This window comes from Pseudopipra pipra, chromosome W, assembly GCF_036250125.1.
Source record: "Pseudopipra pipra isolate bDixPip1 chromosome W, bDixPip1.hap1, whole genome shotgun sequence".
Classification (NCBI taxonomy): Eukaryota; Metazoa; Chordata; class Aves; order Passeriformes; family Pipridae; genus Pseudopipra; species Pseudopipra pipra.
The window spans coordinates 20,716,656-20,737,165 of record NC_087580.1 but is presented as its reverse complement, the minus strand read 5'-3'; the positions used below and the strand labels follow the sequence as shown (position 1 = coordinate 20,737,165).

Genomic DNA, 20,510 nt, shown 5'->3' with positions numbered 1-20,510 from the left:
CTCGGGTGGTCGCAGGGGATGAAGGCTCATAGTCTTCCTCTCCCGCTCGCCCGATGCCTGGGCGAGACCGCCCGCTGATTGACTGTGGGGGTCTCTCTGGAGGCGGGGAGCGCACAGAGCGCCATGTTGGCTGTGGGGAAGTGATGGAGGAGGCGGCGGCGGGTGCACTGCACTGTGAGTGGAAAGGCTGGAGGGCTCGGGAGGGTTTAGCGGAGGGGTTCGGGGGTTCCCGAGGGGCAGAGCGCGGGGCCTTGGAGCCCTCTTGGGAGCTGCGGGGCTCGGGGGCTTTTCCAGCGCCCTGGCTGCACTGCGCAGGCGCGCCGGCGGAGAGCTCATGAAAGAACTACAACTCCCATGAGGCCCCGCGTCACGTGCTGGACCCGCCATTTCTTTTCGGGCCACAGCGCCCCTGCCGGCCCGGCGGACCGACCTCAGGGAAAGGGGATCCTGATGCCCGCCCTGAACCCCAGAGACCGCGAAACTCAGCACACAGAGATCCTACAGGGAGGGTTCAGCAGTGGGGTTCAGGGGGTCCCCCAGCCCCCAGGGGAGGGGGCCTGGTGGTGCCCCCCAAAGTCCAGGGTCGAGATGTACCACATCTGGGTAAGGGGATCCCAGTGTCCCCAGTACAGCCCAATGACCTCCCAGTGACTCTCAGTACGGCCCAGTAACCCCCTCAGTGACCACCCAGTGCATCCCAGTGTGGCCCAGTGATCCTCCAGTGAGCACCCAGTAACCCCCAGTGTGGCCCAGTAACCTCCCAGTGTCCCCCCGTGTGTCCTGGTAATCCCCCAGGAACTCCTCAGTCATCTGCCAGTGTCCCCCAGTGTGCCCCAGTTCACCTCCAGTCCCTCCCAGTGCCCCCTGGTTCCCCCCAGTGTGTCCCAGTATCCCCCAGTAATCACCCAGTGCCCCGCAAAGCCCCCCAACTGTCCCCAACATGTCCCCAAATGCCCTTGGCCTTTCTGTGAGCGTGGGGGGAAGGAGGGGTGTTTTTGTGGTCAGAGGGTCCGGGGGGGCTCCTGGGGTGAGATGGAGGGTTGGGGACAGTGGGGACAGTGGGGACAGTGGGAAGGGGTTTGGGGACAGTGGAATTGGGGGTGTCAAGGGGGGATTGGGGCCATGGGGAGGCCCTGGGGACATTGGAGACACCAGGGGGGTCTCGGGGTGTCAAGGGGGGGGGTGGGGACACCAAGATGGTCTTGGGGACACCAGGAGGGTCTCAGGACTCACCTGCTCGTGGTGCTGCCCCTCCTCTCCCCCCCCAGCCCCATTAACCCCCCCTTCCCCAGGTGGTTCCTTTGCCCATGGGCAGCAAAGCCCCCACTGCTTCTGCAGCTGGAGAGTGTTGGAGCTGTGGACCATTAACATTCCAGTCTCTCCCAGCTCTGCATCCCAAAAGTCGAGAGGGATCAGTCTGTCACCTCAAAGTGAATCAATCCCATTGAAAATGGCTCGATCCCATTCCAAAACCTCTGTGTTTCTTATTTTCCCTGTGTAATTCTGGGGCAGCTGGTGCCACTCCTCAGCTCTCAGCAGGCTGAGGCTTGGCCTTGCACTTTTGCCTTTGCTGGATTTCTTCATCAAATATTTCTCTCTCCCTGAAAAGAAACATATGGAAGGTTTTCAATAATCTGGACATCTTTAGACCATCTGGACAAATGACAGTTTGCAGTGTTGGAACAGCTCAGCCACAACATTTTCCATGTTTAATCATTTATTCCCATCCCTCCCAGGAGGGAGGACACTGAACTCTTCCACAGAAACAGAAACAGAAAACTAGTAACAAAAATTCAGAGACTACTGAACATGAAAAATACCTTTTGCTCACAGGTGGCCCTTTCATGTCCTTCTCTTCTGCCTTCCTGGAATCCACGTTATCCACGGCAGCAGTTGCCTAGATCATGGCCCAGAAAAGCTTTTTAATTCATTTATAATCATTCCAGAAAACTGAATCACAGCTGGGGGGTGGGAGACCAAGCAGGTGTTCAGGCTGGAGAGCCAGAGGCAGCTCCCCAGAGAGAGGCCTCAGAGATAGGGATGGAATCCATCAGACGGCCTTGGGCACTCTGTGAGAGGGAGAGAAGAAGCTGCAACTTCAGGGGAAGGACACCTGGGGTGAACACCTGCTACCAAAGTTAAAAATGAGAAGGAAGAGACTGCTTTAGTTCACCCCACTTATGAAATAGGAATTAATTTATAATTAAGAATGACAGTGTGTTGTTAGAAAAATTTGACTAGTGTGGATAAGTTAGAAAAAGTGTGTGACAGTGTGTTAAAAAGGTCCATGCATGCCTCCTTCCCTGTAGCCTAGAAATTCCTGCGCTAGGTGGGATAAAAAAGCTTTACTGTAAACATTGCATGCCTTTTCTGCCATTTTGGGGTGGACGAGGAGGACGGAAGAATAAAACTTCTATTTTTAGTGACACAGTCAGATTGTCTTTATTAACAGCCAAGAATAGTAAAAGTTTAAAACTGTGTCAGGACAGATTTTAGGCATCAGCAGGTCTCCACAATTCCTTTAGTTCCATGAGGCTCTGCAGTGTCACAACTGGTCCTTGACTCCATGAGGATCCAAAAAGTCCCAGGGTTCCTTTGGCTCCATGAGGCCCTGTAGTGTCACAATGGCCCCTTGTTTCCATGAGGTTCCACAGTGTCCCACAATTCATTTTTTCCATGAGGCCGTGGACTTTTACTCTGGAGCCCTGATTCCCTGCAGCCATGCTGTGTCCCAATGGCACCTTGGTTCCATGAGATCCTACAGTGTCCCAGGGTTCCTTCTGGAGCAGGAGACCCTGCAGTGTCACAGGTGCCCCTTGATTCCATGATATTCCACAGGGTTCCTCTGATTCCATGAGGCCTCACATGTCACAAAGGTCCCTTGATTCCAGGAGGTTCCACAGTGTCCCAAGGGTCCCTTTAGCTCCGTGGGGCTCTTTGACATCCCGTGACCTCCCGGCTCATTAGGAGCCCTGAGAACTTCACCAGGGGGAAGTGCCGGATTCTGCCCTGGGATGGGGCAACCCCGCATGGACGGACAGACTGGGAAGGAGAGGCTGGAAAGCAGGGCCGGGAAAGGGCCCTGGGGGTGCTGGTGGGTGGCCAGTTGGCCCTGAGTCAGCAGTGCCCTGGCAGCCAGGAGGGCCAAGCCTGTCCTGGGGGCATCAGGCCCAGCATGGCCGGCCGGGCCAGGGAGGGGATTGTCCCGCTCTGCTCTGCCCTGGGGCGGCCTCACCTGCACCATTGGGGCAGTTTGGGGGGACACAAGGGAAGGGAGAGATTGAGCCATTAGAGAGTGTCCAAAGGAGGGCAAGGAAGAGGGGGAAGGGCCTTGGGGGGAAGGTGTGTGAGGACACTGAGGGCACTTGGTGTGTTCAGCTGGAGAAGAGGAGACTGAGGGGAGACCTCACTGCAGGTCCCACTTCCTGGGGAGGGGCAGAGGAGGGGCAGGCCCTGAGCTCTGCTCTGGGGGGACCAGGGACGGGACTGAGGGAATGGCCTGGAGCTGTGTCAGGCGGGGTTAGGTTGGGTATTAGAAAAAGATTTTTCCCCCAGAGGGTGGTTGGGCACTGACCAGTCTCCCCAGGGCAGTGGGCTCAGCACCAAGGCTGGCAGAGCTCAAGAAGTGTTTCCATGATCCTCTCAGGCTCATGGTGTGACCCTTGGGGATGGTCCTGTGCAGGGCTAAGGGTTGGACTGGATGATCCTTGTGGCTCCCTTCCAACTCATCCTATTCTGTCATTCTGTGATTATCAACCCTGTGTTCAGCACAAAGCCAAAACACAGCCCTGCACCAGCCAAGGGGAAGAAATTTAACTGTACTCCCCCTGAAATCATCACACCCTTTAGGAGCTCTCACAGCAACATCCCCGAGTCCAGTTGCCACCTGGAACCAGTGACTTTGAGTTCCTGCTTCCCCACTCCCAGGGATGGTCTCCTTGTCTGCTCATTCCTCCACACACTGTTCTCACTGATGGCATCTTAACCGGAGAAGCCCCTGGGAATAATTGACTTCTAAGTCTTCAATTCCTTTGTGGTTAATTAGACAGATCTCAGAAGTGCATTCCAAGTGAATATATTGTATTAAAGAAACAATGAGAAAAGATGTCTTTTTCTGTGTCCTGTTTACTTCTTTCCTGTTTTTACACTGATATCAACAATCCCCAGTCGATATTGATCCCAGGCACCTCCTAATTCAGTCTGAATAGATAAGAAAATCAAGACCCTTTCTGTCTGACAATCCATCAGACTTTATCCCTATCCCCACCCCACCATTCCCTCATCAAACCCCTGGCACTCAAAGCAGCCGTGGGCAAATCTGAGCTCCCTCCACTCAAGGCTGGACCTGCAGGTTTCAGCTCCTTGGCACCAACTCCCACCTGCTTGGCTTGGAGAAAGAGCTGCCTGAGACACAGAGGGATGTTCATTTATTGCCAGCAAACAAAACCAAAGGAAGGCACAGCTCAATAAAAAACAAAAACCTGCTATGTATTAAGTCCACGTTGCCTCCACTGAAGTCCAGTTTGCACAGTAGATAGTCTCAGCTCTTCCAGCTCCAGTCACAGGGCCAGTCCCTAAGCTGGGACAACCAGAAAACTGTTCTCATTTCCTGATCAGTCCTGCTCTGCTCAGGAAAGAAATCTCAAACAAAAGTTTATTGCAGGTTTATTTATGTCACTCAAAACCAATATGAGAGTCCCCATTTAGACTAAATCTCTGGGACGCACAAGATGGGGCTACTGAAGAAGGAGGGAATGGAAACAGGACTTTTTTTTTTAAGAAAACATCAAAAGCATAGAAAATAAAAAAATGTACATAAGGAAACACCTCACTGTTTGTGGGATTTCTGGCACACAGTGGGAGCATCATTGGGCAAACAATATTCTACAATTCAACCTCACGGACTGTTCTGACCCAAAAATCAAATCCCCTGGAGGTACACAGAGTGTTTCCCCATCCCTCTGCATCATCCACCAAGTGCACCCAAGTCCTTGAGCAGAAACAATCCCATGGGTGGCTTTGCCTTTGCTTAAGGCAGGACTAATCCCAACCGTCCTCCCCAACATATTCCTCATATGGACCACAGGGAGTTTATCCCCTTCTATGGTACGTAGAGGTTCTTTTTGGGCAGGACCAGTTCAACTGGTAGAGTTACCTAACTAGGTTTGTGTGATGTCTTAAAGGTTTCTGGATATTTTTGCTTTTTTTATATTTTAAAAGTAGTTGTGCACTAAATGTAGATGTTAATGTAGCTGTATCATATGCCACCCATTAGCATAGTAGTTTACACAGAAGACCCAACCCTATTACCCCATTTGTTATCAAACTTTCTAAATTCCTTTAGCGTGTTTAGACTTCTTTTCAAGGTAGAATTGTAGAAAAACTCCTCTATTGAAAAACATCCCACAAGAGACAAAGCAACCTTCCAGCCCAGAACTCTGGAGGCGCTCCAAGGACTGTCTGTGCGGTGAAGAAGATAAAGATGAGGAAGAAGGGGTCCCAAAGACCCCAAACCCAATTCCCCAAGGGCCTTGTCGGGGGGCAGAACTGGGCAGAACCGGGGGGTGGAGAGTTCTGGCATTGGATGGACCATCTTCTAAAACTGTAGAACCATTGCCTGGGAGGGTGCGTCGTGTGTGTTCCCCTGGGCCTGTGGGCCTGATTAAAGACCTGCCCTTTTTAGCTGATCTTAGACACTGAACTGGCCTGGAGTTTTGTCTCTTGAGCTTACAGGATTAACTAACTAGGTGGCTTTTGCTGAATGCAGATCCCAAGGTTTGAAGGTCCCAGTGCCCATTGCTTTCCAGGTGGTTTTGAACAGTCCACTCTACCATTCAACTTTCCCAGAGGCTGGTGCCTGACAGGGAATATGATCCATCCACTCCGTGCTGAGCTCTCTGGTCCAGGTGTGCACAAGGTTGTTTTGGAAAAGAGTCCTGCTGTCCAACTCCAGTGTTTCTGGAGGGCCGTGTCTCCACAGGACTTGTTTTCCAGGTCCAGGATGGTTTTCTGGGCAGTGGTGGGAGGCACAGGGGGTGTCTCCTGCCATCCAGGGGTTGTGTCCACCATGGTCAGCCCGTAGAGCTTGCCTTGGTGGGTTTGGGGAGTGTGCTGGGATCAATCTGCCAGGCCTGCCCACATCTCTAGTTCAGCCATCATCCCCCACCCCACAGGGGCTTTACCCTCTTGGCCTCTTTGATGGCAGCACATGTTTCCCAGGTCTGGAGAACCTGGCAGTTGGTGTCCATGGTTAAATGCAGCCCTGGATCACAAGCCCAGCTGGATGTTGCAGCTCTTCCCTGAGGCCCTGAGGTGTCCTGGGCCCAGCGAGCCAGGAATAATTCCCCCTTGTGTTGCCAGTCCTGCTCTGCCTGAGACACTTTCATCTGGTCAGTCCCATCCCCCTGTCCATTGTTGGATGTCACTCAGGAGCCCAACTCTTGGCTCCCTGTGCATCTCCAGGATGGACTTTCACAGCCAACCTCTCGACCCGGGTGGCAGGAGGGCCTACCCTGAGAAGGCCTAAAATGCCATCAGACAATGCCAACAGTGCCAGCTCTCATGCAAGCTGTCTGTGAGATCTGCCAGTCACCGGTGGCACCCTGGGAATGGTTTTGGTGTTGAATGATGCTCAAACCAGCCTGGTTCACCCAACTCCAAACACACATCCTGCTTTTGGAAATTGGATGGGACAGAGAAGCTGCTCACTGGCCTGTCCATTTGTGAGGAGCAGTCAATCCCTTCCTACTAGAGAAGTCCAGTCCCCTTTCATTCAGGCAGTTTCTTCTAACACAGCCCTTCTTGGGGTAGATGTGTGGAGATTCCTGCCTTGGGTGGGGACGCCCTCCAAGGACACTCCTCAAGGCTGAGCAAAAGAAATCTCCCCACGATCATTGGTCTGGGTGAGTTCCATCAGATCTCTATGTAATAATTATTTCTTTTGGCTAGCTTTAATATAATTGTTTCAATAATTGCCTCAATATAGTGCACTATCCTATCTCATACTGTACTACTTGTAGTTTTAGCCTTTGTATTGTGTAGTAAATAATTCTGATTAAGATCTTTTGTCTGATCATTTGTAAGAATAAAGGATTATTTTATATAAATATTTTCATTTTACCAATCATAAAAACCTGTGGGACAAAAGTGGTTCAATCCCACTTCTGTAATTCCTTAAATTTAATTTGTTGACAAACTCTGAGGCAAAGATTGGATCCCTTTTTTCTTGAGGCTCCGCAGTGGGACAATGGCTCCTTGATTCCATAAGATTGCACTGTTTCCCAACGTTCTTTGGCTCTATCAGGCCTTGCAGTGTGACAACGGCCCACTGATTCTATCATTTTCCCCACTGTCACAATGGACCCTTGATTCCATGAGATTCCACAATGTCCCGTTGGTTCCCTTTGGTTCCAAAAGGTTCTGGGATGTCACACTGGCCCCTTGATTCCCTGACAAAGTCCCGGGGTCCTTTTGATTCCATGAGGTTCCGCAGTGTCCCATGTTCCCTTTGGTTCCAGGAGGCCCCAGTGGATTCCAATGGCCCCTGGATTCCAGGAGATTCCACAGTGTCCTGGGGTTCCCTTGTCTCCCTGACTTTTGCAGTGTCCCGGGGTCCCTTTGTTCCCAGGAGGTTCCTTTGTTTCCATCAGGCCCTGCCATGTCCCAGACTCCCTTTGGTTCCAGGAGGTGCTGCAGGGTCACAATGTCCCCTTTATTCCATGAGGTTCCACCATGTCCCACGGTTCCTTTGGTTCCATGGGGTTCCACAGTGACAAATCTCTCTGGTTCTTATCCTTCCAAAATTTGTGGGCCCATTCTCTCCCTGCCTGGGATGGAGCCCCATTGTGTTTGTGCAGGAATGGATCCATGGCCATCCTGCCACTGCCCCAATTGAATGCTGCACAAACGTCACTGCAGGCCCGACCCTGGATGCAGGAACAGTCTGGGAACTCCAGGCCTGCTGACATTCAGCAGAGCCAGTCGGGGTCCCAAAGAGCACAAGTGATTGACTGCAACCCCTGCAGGTCTCTGGCATTGCTGGGGACAAAGGCAGGAACTGCCAGGAGCTCTGCAGAGCCCTGACAGTGCCACTGCAATCCCAAGCTGCATTGCCCGGGGCAACCCTCAGCACAGCCAAGGCCACAACCCTTCCTGAAAGGTGTCCCTTCTGGGCAGGGCCAGGGGGACAAACCCCTCCATCTGTCCCTGCACATGTTGGGTCCAATTCTCATCCCCCACTTAGGGACAAAGTCAGGCTCCATTGGGTGTTTAGCTTTGCATTTGCTTCACTCTTTTGTGCTTCCAACACACACACCCCCCAGTCTGGGCAGAGTCTGGCCCCCCAGAGAACACAAGACCTGACTATTTGTGGCTCCTGCTGCAGTGGCTGGAACTTGATCCACAATCTGTGCCAGGAGCAGAGAGGTCCCTCCCCACAGAAACTTCTTGACCATGGAGTTATTAGGAAAACAGGACAGGCTGTGGGGATCACTTGCAGGGCACAACCAAGGACATGTCTTGAATATCTTCCTGTTTACCATGACCAGCTTTTTCATTCCTTTTTCTCTGTGTTTTCTCATTCCTGGTCCTTCAGAAACCACTGTGATCCTACCCTTACTTTGGTTCTTTCCAAGACATCCCATGACAAATCTTGCCCAGTATCCAAATCCCCTTTCTGGCTGCCCATCATGAATCCGTAAAACCGGTCAGACAAACTGCCCAGAGGCTTTTGATCTTTTGAGCAGCAAAGGTATTTATTAGCAGCGCTGGGAGCAAGCCAGCTATTGCTGGAAAAACTTGCTCACCGGCTCCTCAGAAAATCAGCACTTTTATACAATTTTCAGATGTGATTAAATGCATATTCAAACAATTACAACATCTATCAATACATATTAAAAATAGGTGGAGTATAGGCAGAGCTCAGGGCGGTGCTTCTCTTGGCACCCCATTTCGAGGGGTAGTTCCGGCCTTCATCCATAGGGCAGGGGTCTCTAACTCATCTTCCTCAGCTTGACCCTTCTTCCTTTCCATTGTTCTTGACCCGCTCACTGAAGCTTGGAAAAGGCCCTGGCTCCAGGCCTATTTCTCCTATTCAAATGTCTACCTGATCCTGTTATACTTCTAATTTATTGCTTCTAAGTCTATTACATGTTCTTGTACTATTCCCTTAAGCTTTGGTCCAGTAAGTAGAACAGAACGGGTACAGATAGTTTTGAATATTGGTAGCATGTTTGCAGGCCCAAATCAACTTGTTTGCAGACCCAAATCTCTCAGTTAACTCTTTGGGGCCTAGCCTCCTATATCAGTTCCATGAGGCCCTGCAGTGTCACAATGGCCCCTTGACTCCATCAGGTTCCACAGTGTCACAATGGTCACTTAGGCTCAATAATGCCCTGCAGTGTAAGAATGTCTCCTTGATTCCTTGACATTCCACAGTGCCAATATGGGCCCTTGATTTCTTGAGGTTCGCAGTGTCCCGGGGTCCCTTTGTCTCCCTCACACTCTGCAGTGTCACAGTGGCCCCTTGATTCCAGGAGGTTCTGAAAAGTCTCAGGGTTCCTTTGGTTCCATGAGGCCCTGCAGTGTCACAGTGGCCTTTGAGTCCCTGAGGTTCCTCAGTGTCACAATGGCCCCTTGATTCTATGAGGGCTCAAAATGTCTCAGGGCTCCCTTGGTTCCATGAGACCCTTCATGGCACAATGAACCCTTGGTTCCATGAGTTTCCACAGTCTCCCAGGGTTCCTTTGGTTCCATGAGGTCTTGCAGTGTCACAATGGCCCCTTAATTCCATGAGTTTTCACATTGTCACAATGCTCCCTTGATTCCATGAGATTCCACAGTGTCCCAGGGTTCCTTTGGCTCCAGAAGGCCCTGCAGGGTCACAATGGTCCCTTTACTCCAGGAGGTTCCACAGTGTCCTTGCTGGAACACACAGGGCTGTAATGTTGTCACCCCTGCAGAGCTGCCTCCAGCTCTGGGCTCCAGCACAGGAAGGACATGGACCTGTTGGAGCGAGTCCAGAGGGGAGCAGCAAGGTTATCAGAGGGCTGGAGCAGCTCTGCTGTGAGGAAAGGCTGAGAGAATTGGGATTGTTCAGGTTGGAGAAAAGAAGGTTTTGGGGTGACCTAATTGTGGCCTTGCAGTGCCTGAAGGGAGCCAACAAGAAAGATGGAGAGAGACTATTTACAAGGGCCTGGAGTGACAGGACGAGGGGAATGGCTTCACACTGAGAAAGGGAAGGGTGAGATGGGATATTAGGAAGCATTTCTGGACTGTGATGGTAGTGAGATCCTGGCACAGGTTGCTCAGAGAAGTTCTGGCTGCCCCATCCCTGGAAGTGTTCACGACCAGGTTGGATGGGGCTCTGAGCTCTGAGTCTAGTGGAAGGTGTCCCTGCCCATGGCAGCGGGTTGGACTGAGATGCTCTTTAAGGTCCCTTCCAACCCAAACCATTCCATGATTCTGGGACTGGTGGGGGATGTGGTGGTCGGAGCCAACGGGCAGAGAGACCCCAAAATGATGGAGTTTTCCATTCTGAGTGAAGGAAGGAGGGGGCAGCAGAACTGACACCTTGGACTGCTGGTGGTCAGACTTTGTTCTGTTTGGGAGACTGACTGAGCTGGGTGTGAGTGTGGATGTGCTGGAGGGCAGGAAGGCTCTGCAGAGGGATCTGGACAGGCTGGATCAATAAGGCCAAGTGTCAGGGCCTGCCCTTGGCTCCCAACAACCCCCTGGAACGCTCCAGGCTGGGGGCAGAGGGGCTGGAGAGCTGCTCAGCAGGAAGGGACTTGGGGGTGCTGCTTGACAGAGACTGGATATGAGGCAGAGTGTGCCCAGGGGGGCAAGAAGGCCAAGGGCATCGTGGCCTTTGTGGAGAAGAGTGTGGCCAGCAGGAGCAGAGAACTGATTGCCCCTCTGTGCTGGGCACTGGGGAGGCCCCAGCTGGAGTGCTGTGTCCAGTTCTGGCCCCTCAGTGCCAAAAGGCCCTTGAGGGGCTGGAGCGTGTCCAGAGAAGGGAACGGAGCTGGGGAAGGCTCTGGAAAACATGTCTGCTGAGGGACGGCTGAGGGAACTGGGCTGGTTGAGTCTGGAGAAGGGGAGGCTCAGGGGGGACCTCATTGCTCTCTGCAATGCCCTGAAAGGAGGTTTTAGTGGGGTGGGGGTTGGTCTCTTCTGCAAAGCCTTTAGTGACAGGAAGAGAGGAAACGGCCTTAAATTGCATCGGGCAAGGTTCACATTAGATATTCAAAAACCCTTTTTCCACTGAGAGAGTGTTGAAGCATTGGAACAAGTAGCCCAGGGAGGTGGTGGAGTCTCTGGAAGCATTCTGGTGGCATCTGGATGTAGTGCTTTGGGATGGGGTTTAGGGGTGATTCTGGTGGTGCTGGGTTGACAGTTGGACTAGAAGATCTGGAAGGTCTCTTCCAACGTTGATGATTCTGTGATTCTCTGACCTGTCATCCCTTTTTTTCAGGTTTGTGCTCTAACAAGACCCTGGGGATGTTTTCTCTGTTGGGCCCACAGAGATTGTGTTGTGTGAGCTTTTTTCCTCTACGATCAGAACAAGGAGTAATTAATGCTAAATACAGCAGATGACTTTCAAGTAATAACTTGTAATAACTTGGTTCAGTTTGTCCAACTGTGTACAAACAGGTGAGGAAAATCTGGAACTTTAGAAGGGTTAGTGTTTTACCTCATTAGCAGGATATCCAGGGGTGCACCAAGTGCCTTCCAGTGAGGAACACAAGAGACGAGGAGACAGTGACAATATTGTTCTAATGTTAATCTCACTGGAGAACAGAGTGAGATCACTTCTGAGTTATGTTTCTTTAATTAGTGATTGGGAATAAAGAGAAATCACATAGTTGATGACACTTTAGGATTTATTTCACACTTTTAACAAGAAGGTATTTTCCAGCTGGACTTTGAATAAGGTTCCATGGTATATTGCAAATTTCTATCTCAAGGTAACGGTCTACTTCTTCCCAAAGAAATTCTCAGCAGCTAACACCCTTTCATCATCTGGCTCTTTCCCTGATGGCTTGAGCTTGTTGCTCCTTTTGGTAAATACCCATTTGACACAATGCACCGGGCAGCTTCTGCCAAGTGCCACTGAATCTCACTTCTTCCCTTGCCTTGAGGTAGCTGTGCTTTAAGAATCTGGCTGTTCAGATGCCCTGAAATGCCTGTAGTATTTCAGTGGGAAGAAGCTTCCAGATGTGCTGTTTGGCACACAGGAAAAATGACCTGCCCAGAGAGCCATGGAAATGTAGGTGCTGCTCAGTGATGCCCCTTGACTGGGACAGGCACTGCTGACGATTTTTCCCTTCCCCTCTCTGATTCCATTCCCACTGTTTTGTACAGACTCCTTGGGGTCAGATTTTGCACTGTACAGTTTGATAAGTTAGTGCAGATGTGTGTTTGCAGGCATGTTCTTCTTCTGTATTCCCTGATCAAATTCAGTGAACTGATACTTGCTTTATCTTCCCCCCCCCCCAGTATTATTTTTATTTATTTCTCCAGAACAGTTTGAGAAAATGAAGGTACAGGTAGCCCCAGTTTACTTGCTGCTCTAATCTCTTGACCTTTTTTCTTTTCCCCTCCCCCAAACTGATGGGTGACTGTGAAACCCAAGGTCAGGAATGTGGTTGGAATTCCAGGCCCCATTCTGGGGGAGGTGACACTTTCAGTCCCCTGGGGAAGAAGCCACTGCTTTGTTTATCAACAGGCAAAGGACAGCCCAGGATTTCTGGTTCTCCAGGCAGCAGCACTGGCAGGGAAAAACTGCTGGTTTGGATGGAAGAGGGTTGAGAGAAAAGTAGTGATGGCTCACAGGGGGAGAGGAAAAACGTGTTATTTGGGGGTGTAAAGCTGGGGGGGATGACAAGCTAACAAGGTAGTGGAAGCCACGGGAACAGGAAAAGGAGGGCTTAGAGGAGACAGATCAGGACAGAAGGAGAGACCATCATGTTTCAGTCCCTGAATATCAAATCTTAGGAGATAATGAACGAAACTAGAAACGAAGCTCACCTGTCCTTTGGTGAGTTTCCAAATGGATCAGCTGTCATATTTTAAGGAGAGTGTATTGCAGGGAACTTAACACAGAAAAGTGACCATATCAAATGACACATGTATGGGGATTCATTATGGATGATTTTTATGTAAGAGAACACATAAACATGCAAAGATTTGAAAGCATTTTGGAATAAAAAACATTGAAAAACAGCCATTTAGGGTGTAAATCTATAAAAAGAAACGTGAAGGATGTGATGTCACAGGGGAGCAGGGATGTAACAGGGGAGATGTGATATCACAGGAGAGAATGTGATGTCACAGGGAGGATGTGATGTCATAGGAGAGGTGATGTCAAAGACGATGTGATGTCATAGGAGAGCTGTGATGTCACACAGGGGGATGTGATGTCATAGGAGACATGCGATGTCACACAGGAGGATGTGATGTCATAGGAGACATGCGATGTCACAGAGGAGGATGTGATTTCATAGGAGACATGCGACGTCAGAGAAGAGGAACTGATGTCCAGAGGAGGATGTGATATCATAGGAGACATGCGATGTCACAGAGAGGGATGTGATGTCACAGAGGAGGATTTGATGTTAAAGGGAGCTGTGATGTCACAGGAGACATGCTATGTCACAAGGAGGATGTGATGACATAGGAGAGCTGTGATGCCACAGAGGAGAATGTGATGTCACCGGGAGCTGGGATGTCACTGAGGAGGATGTGATGTCACAGTGGAGCTATGATGTCACAGAGGAGGATGTGATGTCATAGGAGACATGCTATCTCACAGAGGATAATGTGATGTCACAGAGGAGGATGTGATGTCACAGGGAGGATGTGATGTCATAGGAGACATGCGATGTCACAGAGGGGGATGTGATGTCACAGAAAAGGATGTGATGTCACAGGGGAAGATGTGATGTCATAGGAGACATGCTATGTCACAAGGAGGATGTGATGACATAGGAGAGCTGTGATGCCACAGAGGAGGATGTGATGTCACAGAAAGGATGTGATGTCACAGTAGAGCTGTGATGTCATAGGAGAGCTGTGATGTCACACAGCAGGATGTGATGTCATAGGAGAGCTGTGATGTCACAAAGGAGGATGTGACATCAGAGGGAGTTGTGATGTCATAGAGAAGGATGTGATCTCACAGAGGAGGATGTGATGTGACAGGAAGGATGCGATGTCACAGTAGAGCTGTGATGTCATAGGAGAGCTGTGATGTCACAGAGGCGGATGTGATGTCACAGAGGAGGATGTGATGTCACAAGGGAAGATATGATGTCAAAGAGGAGGATGTGATGTCACAGGAAGCTGTGATATCACAGAGGAGCGTGTGATGTCACAGAGGGAAACGTGATGTCATAGGAGACATGTGACATCACAGAGAAGGATGTGATGTCCAGAGGTGGATGTGATGTCACAGAGGAGGATGTGATGTCACAGGGGAGCTGTGATGTCACAGAGGAGGATGTGATGTCCTAGGAAACATGCCATGTCACAGAGGGGGATGTGATGTCACAGGGGAAGATGTGATGTCACAGAGGAGGACGTGATGTCACAGAGGTGGATGTAACGACATAGGAGACCTGTGATGTCTGAGACAAGGATGTGAAGTCATAGGAGACATGCGATGTCAGAGAGGAGTATGTGAAGTCACAGAAGAGGATGTTATGTCACAGAGAGCTGTGATGTCACAGAAGAGAATGTGATGTCATAGGAGACATGCGATGTCACAGAGGAGGATGTGATGTCAAAGGGGGGATGTGATGTCATAGAGAGTTGTGATGTTTCAGGGAGGATGTGATGTCACAGAGGAAGATGTGATGTCACAGAAAGTATGTGATGTCACAGGAGAGCTGTGATGTCACAGAGGAGAATGTGATGTCATAGGAGAAATGCGATGTCACAGAGGAGGAAGTGATGTCACTGAAAGGATGTGATGTCACAGGAGAGGTGTGATGTCACAGGGAGGATGTGATGTCATAGCAAACATGTGATGCCACAGAGGAGGATGTGATGTCACAGAGGAGGATGTGATGTCACAGAGGAGGATGTGATGACATAGGAGACATGCGATGTCACAGGGGGGGTTATGATGTCACAGAGGAGGTTGTGATGTCCAGAGGTGGATGTGAAGTCACAGGGAGGATGCGATGTCATAGGAGACATGTGATGTCACAGAGAAGCATTTGATGTCATAGAGGAGGATGTGATGTCACAGGAGAGCTGTGATGTAACAGGGGAGATGTGATATCACAGGAGAGGATGGGATGTCACAGGGAGGATGTGATGTCATAGGAGAGGTGATGTCAAAGACGATGTGATATTATAGGAGAGCTGTGATGTCACACAGGAGGATGTGATGTCATAGGAGACATGCGATGTCACAGAGGAGGATGAGATGTCCCAGAGAAGCTGTAATGTCACAGAGGAGGATGTGATTTCATAGGAGACATGCGACGTCAGAGAAGAGGAACTGATGTCCAGAGGAGGATGTGATATCATAGGAGACATGCGATGTCACAGAGAGGGATGTGATGTCACAGAGGAGGATTTGATGTCAAAGGGAGCTGTGATGTCACAGGAGACATGCTATGTCACAAGGAGGATGTGATGACATAGGAGAACTGTGATGCCACAGAGGAGGATGTGATGTCACCGGGAGCTGGGATGTCACTGAGGAGGATGTGATGTCACAGTGGAGCTATGATGTCACAGAGGAGGATGTGATGTCACAAAAGAACTGTGATGTCAGAGAGGAGGATGTGATGTCACAGAGGAGGATGTGATGTCATAGGAGACATGCTATCTCACAGAGGATAATGTGATGTCACAGAGGATGATGTGATGTCACAGGGAGGATGTGATATCACAGGGGAGCTGTGATGTCACAGTCAAGGGTGTGATGTCACAGAGGAGGATGTGATGTCATAGGAGACATGCGATGTCACAGAGGGGGATGTGATGTCACAGAAAAGGATGTGATGTCACAGGGGAGGATGTGATGTCATAGGAGACATGCTATGTCACAAGGAGGATGTGATCTCATAGGAGAGCTGTGATGCCACAGAGGAGGATGTGATGTCACAGAAAGGATGTGATGTCACAGTAGAGCTGTGATGTCATAGGAGAGCTGTGATGTCACACAGCAGGATGTGATGTCATAGGAGAGCTGTGATGTCACAAAGGAGGATGTTACATCAGAGGGAGTTGTGATGTCATAGAGAAGGATGTGATCTCACAGAGGAGGATGTGATGTGACAGGAAGGATGCGATGTCACAGTAGAGCTGTGATGTCATAGGAGAGCTGTGATGTCACAGAGGCGGATGTGATGTCACAGAGGAGGATGTGATGTCACCAGGGAAGATATGATGTCAAAGAGGAGGATGTGATGTCACAGGAAGCTGTGATATCACAGAGGAGCGTGTGATGTCACAGAGGGAAACGTGATGTCATAGGAGACATGTGACATCACAGAGAAGGATGTGATGTCCAGAGGTGGATGTGATGTCATAGAGAGCTCTGATGTTGCAGACAATTATCCTCTATACACTCCAGGAACCTCCTTGACTGCCTCTTCTCTGCAGTATGAAGCTCCCAGCAGATATCCGGCAGGTTAAAGTCACCCACAAGCACAAGGGCTGGAGATTTTGAGACATCTGCCAGCTGCTTGTAGAATAATTCATCTCCTTCATCATCCTGGTTGGGCGGTCTGTAACAGACACCCACAAGGATGTCAGCCTTGTTGGCCTTCCCCCTGATTCTGGTCCACAGGCACTCAACCTTGTCACTGCTGACCTCAACTTCAACAGAGTCAAGAGACTCTCTAACATATAAAGCCACCCCTCCACCTCTCCTTCCCTGCCTGTCCTTTCTGAAGAGCTTGTAGCCCCCCATAGCAGCACTCCAGTCGTGTGCGTCATCCCACCACGTTTCTGTGACAGCAACTATGTCATAGTTTTCCTGCTGCACTATGGCTTCCAGCTCCTCTTGTTTGTTTCCCATACTGCATGCATTGGTGTACATGCACTTCAGCTGGGCCACTGATTTTATTCTCAACTCGGGCTCTACACCCTTAGGCTTATTTCTGGAGAGCCCAGGTGCCGCCCCTTCCCCCTTCAAACCTAGTTTAAAGCCTTCCTAACTAACCCTGCCAACTTACGGGCTACAGTTCTTTTGCCCTTCCCATATAGATGAAGCCCATCTGGTTTGACGAGACCAGGCAACATGGAGTTTGCCCCATGATCAAAAAACCCAAAATTTTGATGATAGCACCATCCTCTAAGCCACCTATTGGTAAGCTGTGCTTTCCTAAACCTCTCCTCATTTATCTCCTCATTCATCCCAGCTAGCACAGGAACTGAGCCAATTACTACCTGTGCTCCTGTCCCATGAAGTGATCGGGTCAGAGCCTTAAAATCTTTTTTAATTACCCTGGTACTCCTATTATTGATGTCTTCACTTCCAACCTGGAGAACCAACAGCGGGTAATAGTCTGAGGGTTGAATAAGCTTAGGAAGTGTTTTTGTAATATCCCTCACCCTGGCTCCAGGAAGACAGCAAACTTCCCTGTGGGATGGGTCTGGCCGACATATAGGGCCCTCAGTTCCCCTCAAAATGGAGTCACCAACTACAATAACCCTTCTCTTTTTCCTCTTACCCGTAGTTGTAACAGATCCAGTAGACTGGGGGTAACCAGAAGACCTTGTAGACAGATCTTCCTCCTGACTGTCCTCCATCAGACTTTCTGAAACCAGGGCCATATACCTGTTTTTTAAGGGCACCCTGGCAGGTGAAAGGGGTTGAGAGGGGTGTTTTTGCCTCTACGAGCAGGCACCTGTTTCCATTCCTCCCCATCCATATTGTCCGTTCTGTCTGCCTGATGGCAGGGGGGGCTGGGCTTCACCACCTCCTGCTGGGCTTCCTTAGGAATCGAAAGGGTGTGACTCCAGCAGTCAATTTCCCTTTCACTCTCCCTTATACTCCTTAGCCTTTCCACCTCTTCCTTTAGCTCTGCCACCAGACATAGCAAATCATCCACCTGCTCACATCGTATGCAGGTGTTTCTCACGCTGTCCTCTGGTAGCAGTTCTAGGCTCAAACAGTCTATGCAGCCAGAGGCCTGAGTGGCTGCATCCTTTTTAGAGGGTTCTGTCTGTATTGACACCCCTCTACTGGTAATAGGAGCAACAGCTTTCATTTTTTTGGGAGGCATGACTGCCTTGAGCTGTGAGAAAAAAGCCGCAGAAATACCTTAGGCTTCTGCCCTGGCTGTTTGCCCTGCCTATGGGAACTGCCGTGCAAACTGCCGTGCCACGCCCTCACTGACGTGCCACGCCCCTGTTTGCCCGCTCCTGTGTGGGGTGCGTGAGCGAAGGTCGCTCACGCTCTCTTGGAGGCTCTTATTATGCCTCCCCTATCACCTGCTAATGAGCCTGACCCCTCCCACTCACCTTAATCGGTTCCGAGGAGGAGCCAAGCCGGGGTAGCAAATGGCATCACAGCTCCCATATGACATTACATCCTCCCCTGTGACATCACACCTCTCCTGTGATGTCATATCATCTCTGTGAAATCACGTCCTCTCCTCTGACATCACATCCTCCCGAGACAGCACAGCTCCTCTATGACATCACATCCTTGTGGTGGCATCACATCTCCCCCATGACATCACAGCTCCCAGTGACATCACATCTCCCCTGTGACGTCACAACCATCATATGACATCACACCTCACATGTGATATCATATAATTCCTGTGATGTCATGTCCTCCCCTGTGACATTACATCCTTCCTGTGACATCACAGCTCCCTTATGACATCACACCCATCATGTGACATCACATCTCCCTTATGACGTCACATCCATCATATGACATCGCACCCTTCCCGTGACATCACATCTCCCCTATGATGTCACATCCATCATATGACATCACACCTCTCCTGTGATATCATATCATCCCTGTGACATCACGTCCTCCCCTGTGACACGACATCTCCCCTATGACATCACACCTCCTCATGACATAACAGCTCCCCTGTGACATCACATCTCTCCTGTGACATCACCTCCTTGTTGTGACATTACATCCCCTTGTGATATCGCATCCTTGTTGGGACATCAGGGCTCCTCTATGACGTCCCATCCATCCTATGACATCACAGCTCCCCTGTGACATCACATCCAGTGACATCCAGATCCATCCCAAGGTTGGGGGTGTGTCAGACAGGCAGAACCACAAATGCCTGCACAGCCCAGAGCAGTCAGTGTGGGGCTGTGCTTGCTGCTGCAGAGACCCCCAGGGAACAAACCCAGGCAGGAGTTTGGGGGGTGTCCCTAAGGAGGACACTTGCCTTATTATTGCTTATTATTTGTAATATCTTATAGATCTATCACACAACAGCTAAGGATGGATTCTATAGAATATGTGCCAGAGATATTTGGGTTGAGTCTGGCTGAGCTGCAGTTCAGTTCCCCACAGCAGCCCTCCCAGGGCTGGGCTTGGCATTGGCAGCTGGAAGGGGGTTGAGAACACCCCAGTGTTTTGGGCACTGCTGAGCACAGCACCAACCCTGGGACATTCCTTCCTTAGCTGAGGGCAAGAGCCTGGCAGGGGACCCAAGTAGGCCAGCTGAGCCCAACTGACCCAAGGGACATTGCAGACCATGGGAGGTCAGCTCAGCTCTAAAAGCTGAGGCCTGGAGCAGGAGGGGGGCATTCATTGTCTAATGGCTGCCTGCTGAGGAACCCTCACAGGTACCCAAGCCCTGCTCCTCGGGAGTGGCTGACCATGGCTGCTCATGGGGAGTAGAGAACAAACCCTGCTGTCTTTCGCTTTAAATAAACTGTCTTATCTCAACCCACAAGTTGGTTTTTTTTTTATCACCTTACTCTCTCCACCATCCCTATGGGAAGGGGAGTGATAGAGCGGCTGGGAGGGCACCTGGTGTCCAGTCAAGGTCAACCCACCACACACCTGAACACTTCCAGAGACTCCACCACCTTCCTGGGCTGCTTGTTCCAATGCCTGAACACTCTCTCAGTGGAAAAAGGGGTTTTGAATATCTAATCTGAGACTCACCTACTGCAATTTAAGGCTGTTTCCTCTCTTCCTGTCACTAAAGGCTTTGCAGAAGAGTCTGACTCCCACACCCACTAAAACCTCCTTTCAGGGCATTGCAGAGAGCAATGAGGTCCCCCCTGAGCCTCCCCTTCTCCAGACTCAACCAGCCCAGTTCCCTCAGCCGTCCCTCAGCAGACATGTTTTCCAGAGCCTTCCCCAGCTCCGTTCCCTTCTCTGGACACGCTCCAGCCCCTCAGGGGCCTTTTGGCACTGAGGGGCCAGAACTGGACACAGCACTCCAGGTGGGGCCTCCCCAGTGCCCAGCACAGAGGGGCAATCAGTTCTCTGCTCCTGCTGGCCACACTCTTCTCCACAAAGGCCACGATGCCCTTGGCCTTCTTGCCCCCCT

General features: G+C 50.6%; 1 long non-coding RNA gene across 2 annotated transcripts; it reads left to right on the top strand.

Moving 5' to 3' along the window:
• The first annotated feature begins 36 nt into the window (after positions 1-36).
• Positions 37-2,428, top strand: LOC135405628 (uncharacterized). Of its 2 annotated transcripts, none has more exons than XR_010425876.1 (2): positions 37-174; positions 1,293-2,428. It is a non-coding gene; the product is annotated as an uncharacterized LOC135405628 (long non-coding RNA). The 2 variants fall into 2 exon arrangements; XR_010425875.1 differs by having other exon boundaries at positions 1,269-2,428.
• Positions 2,429-20,510: the final 18,082 nt, after the last annotated feature.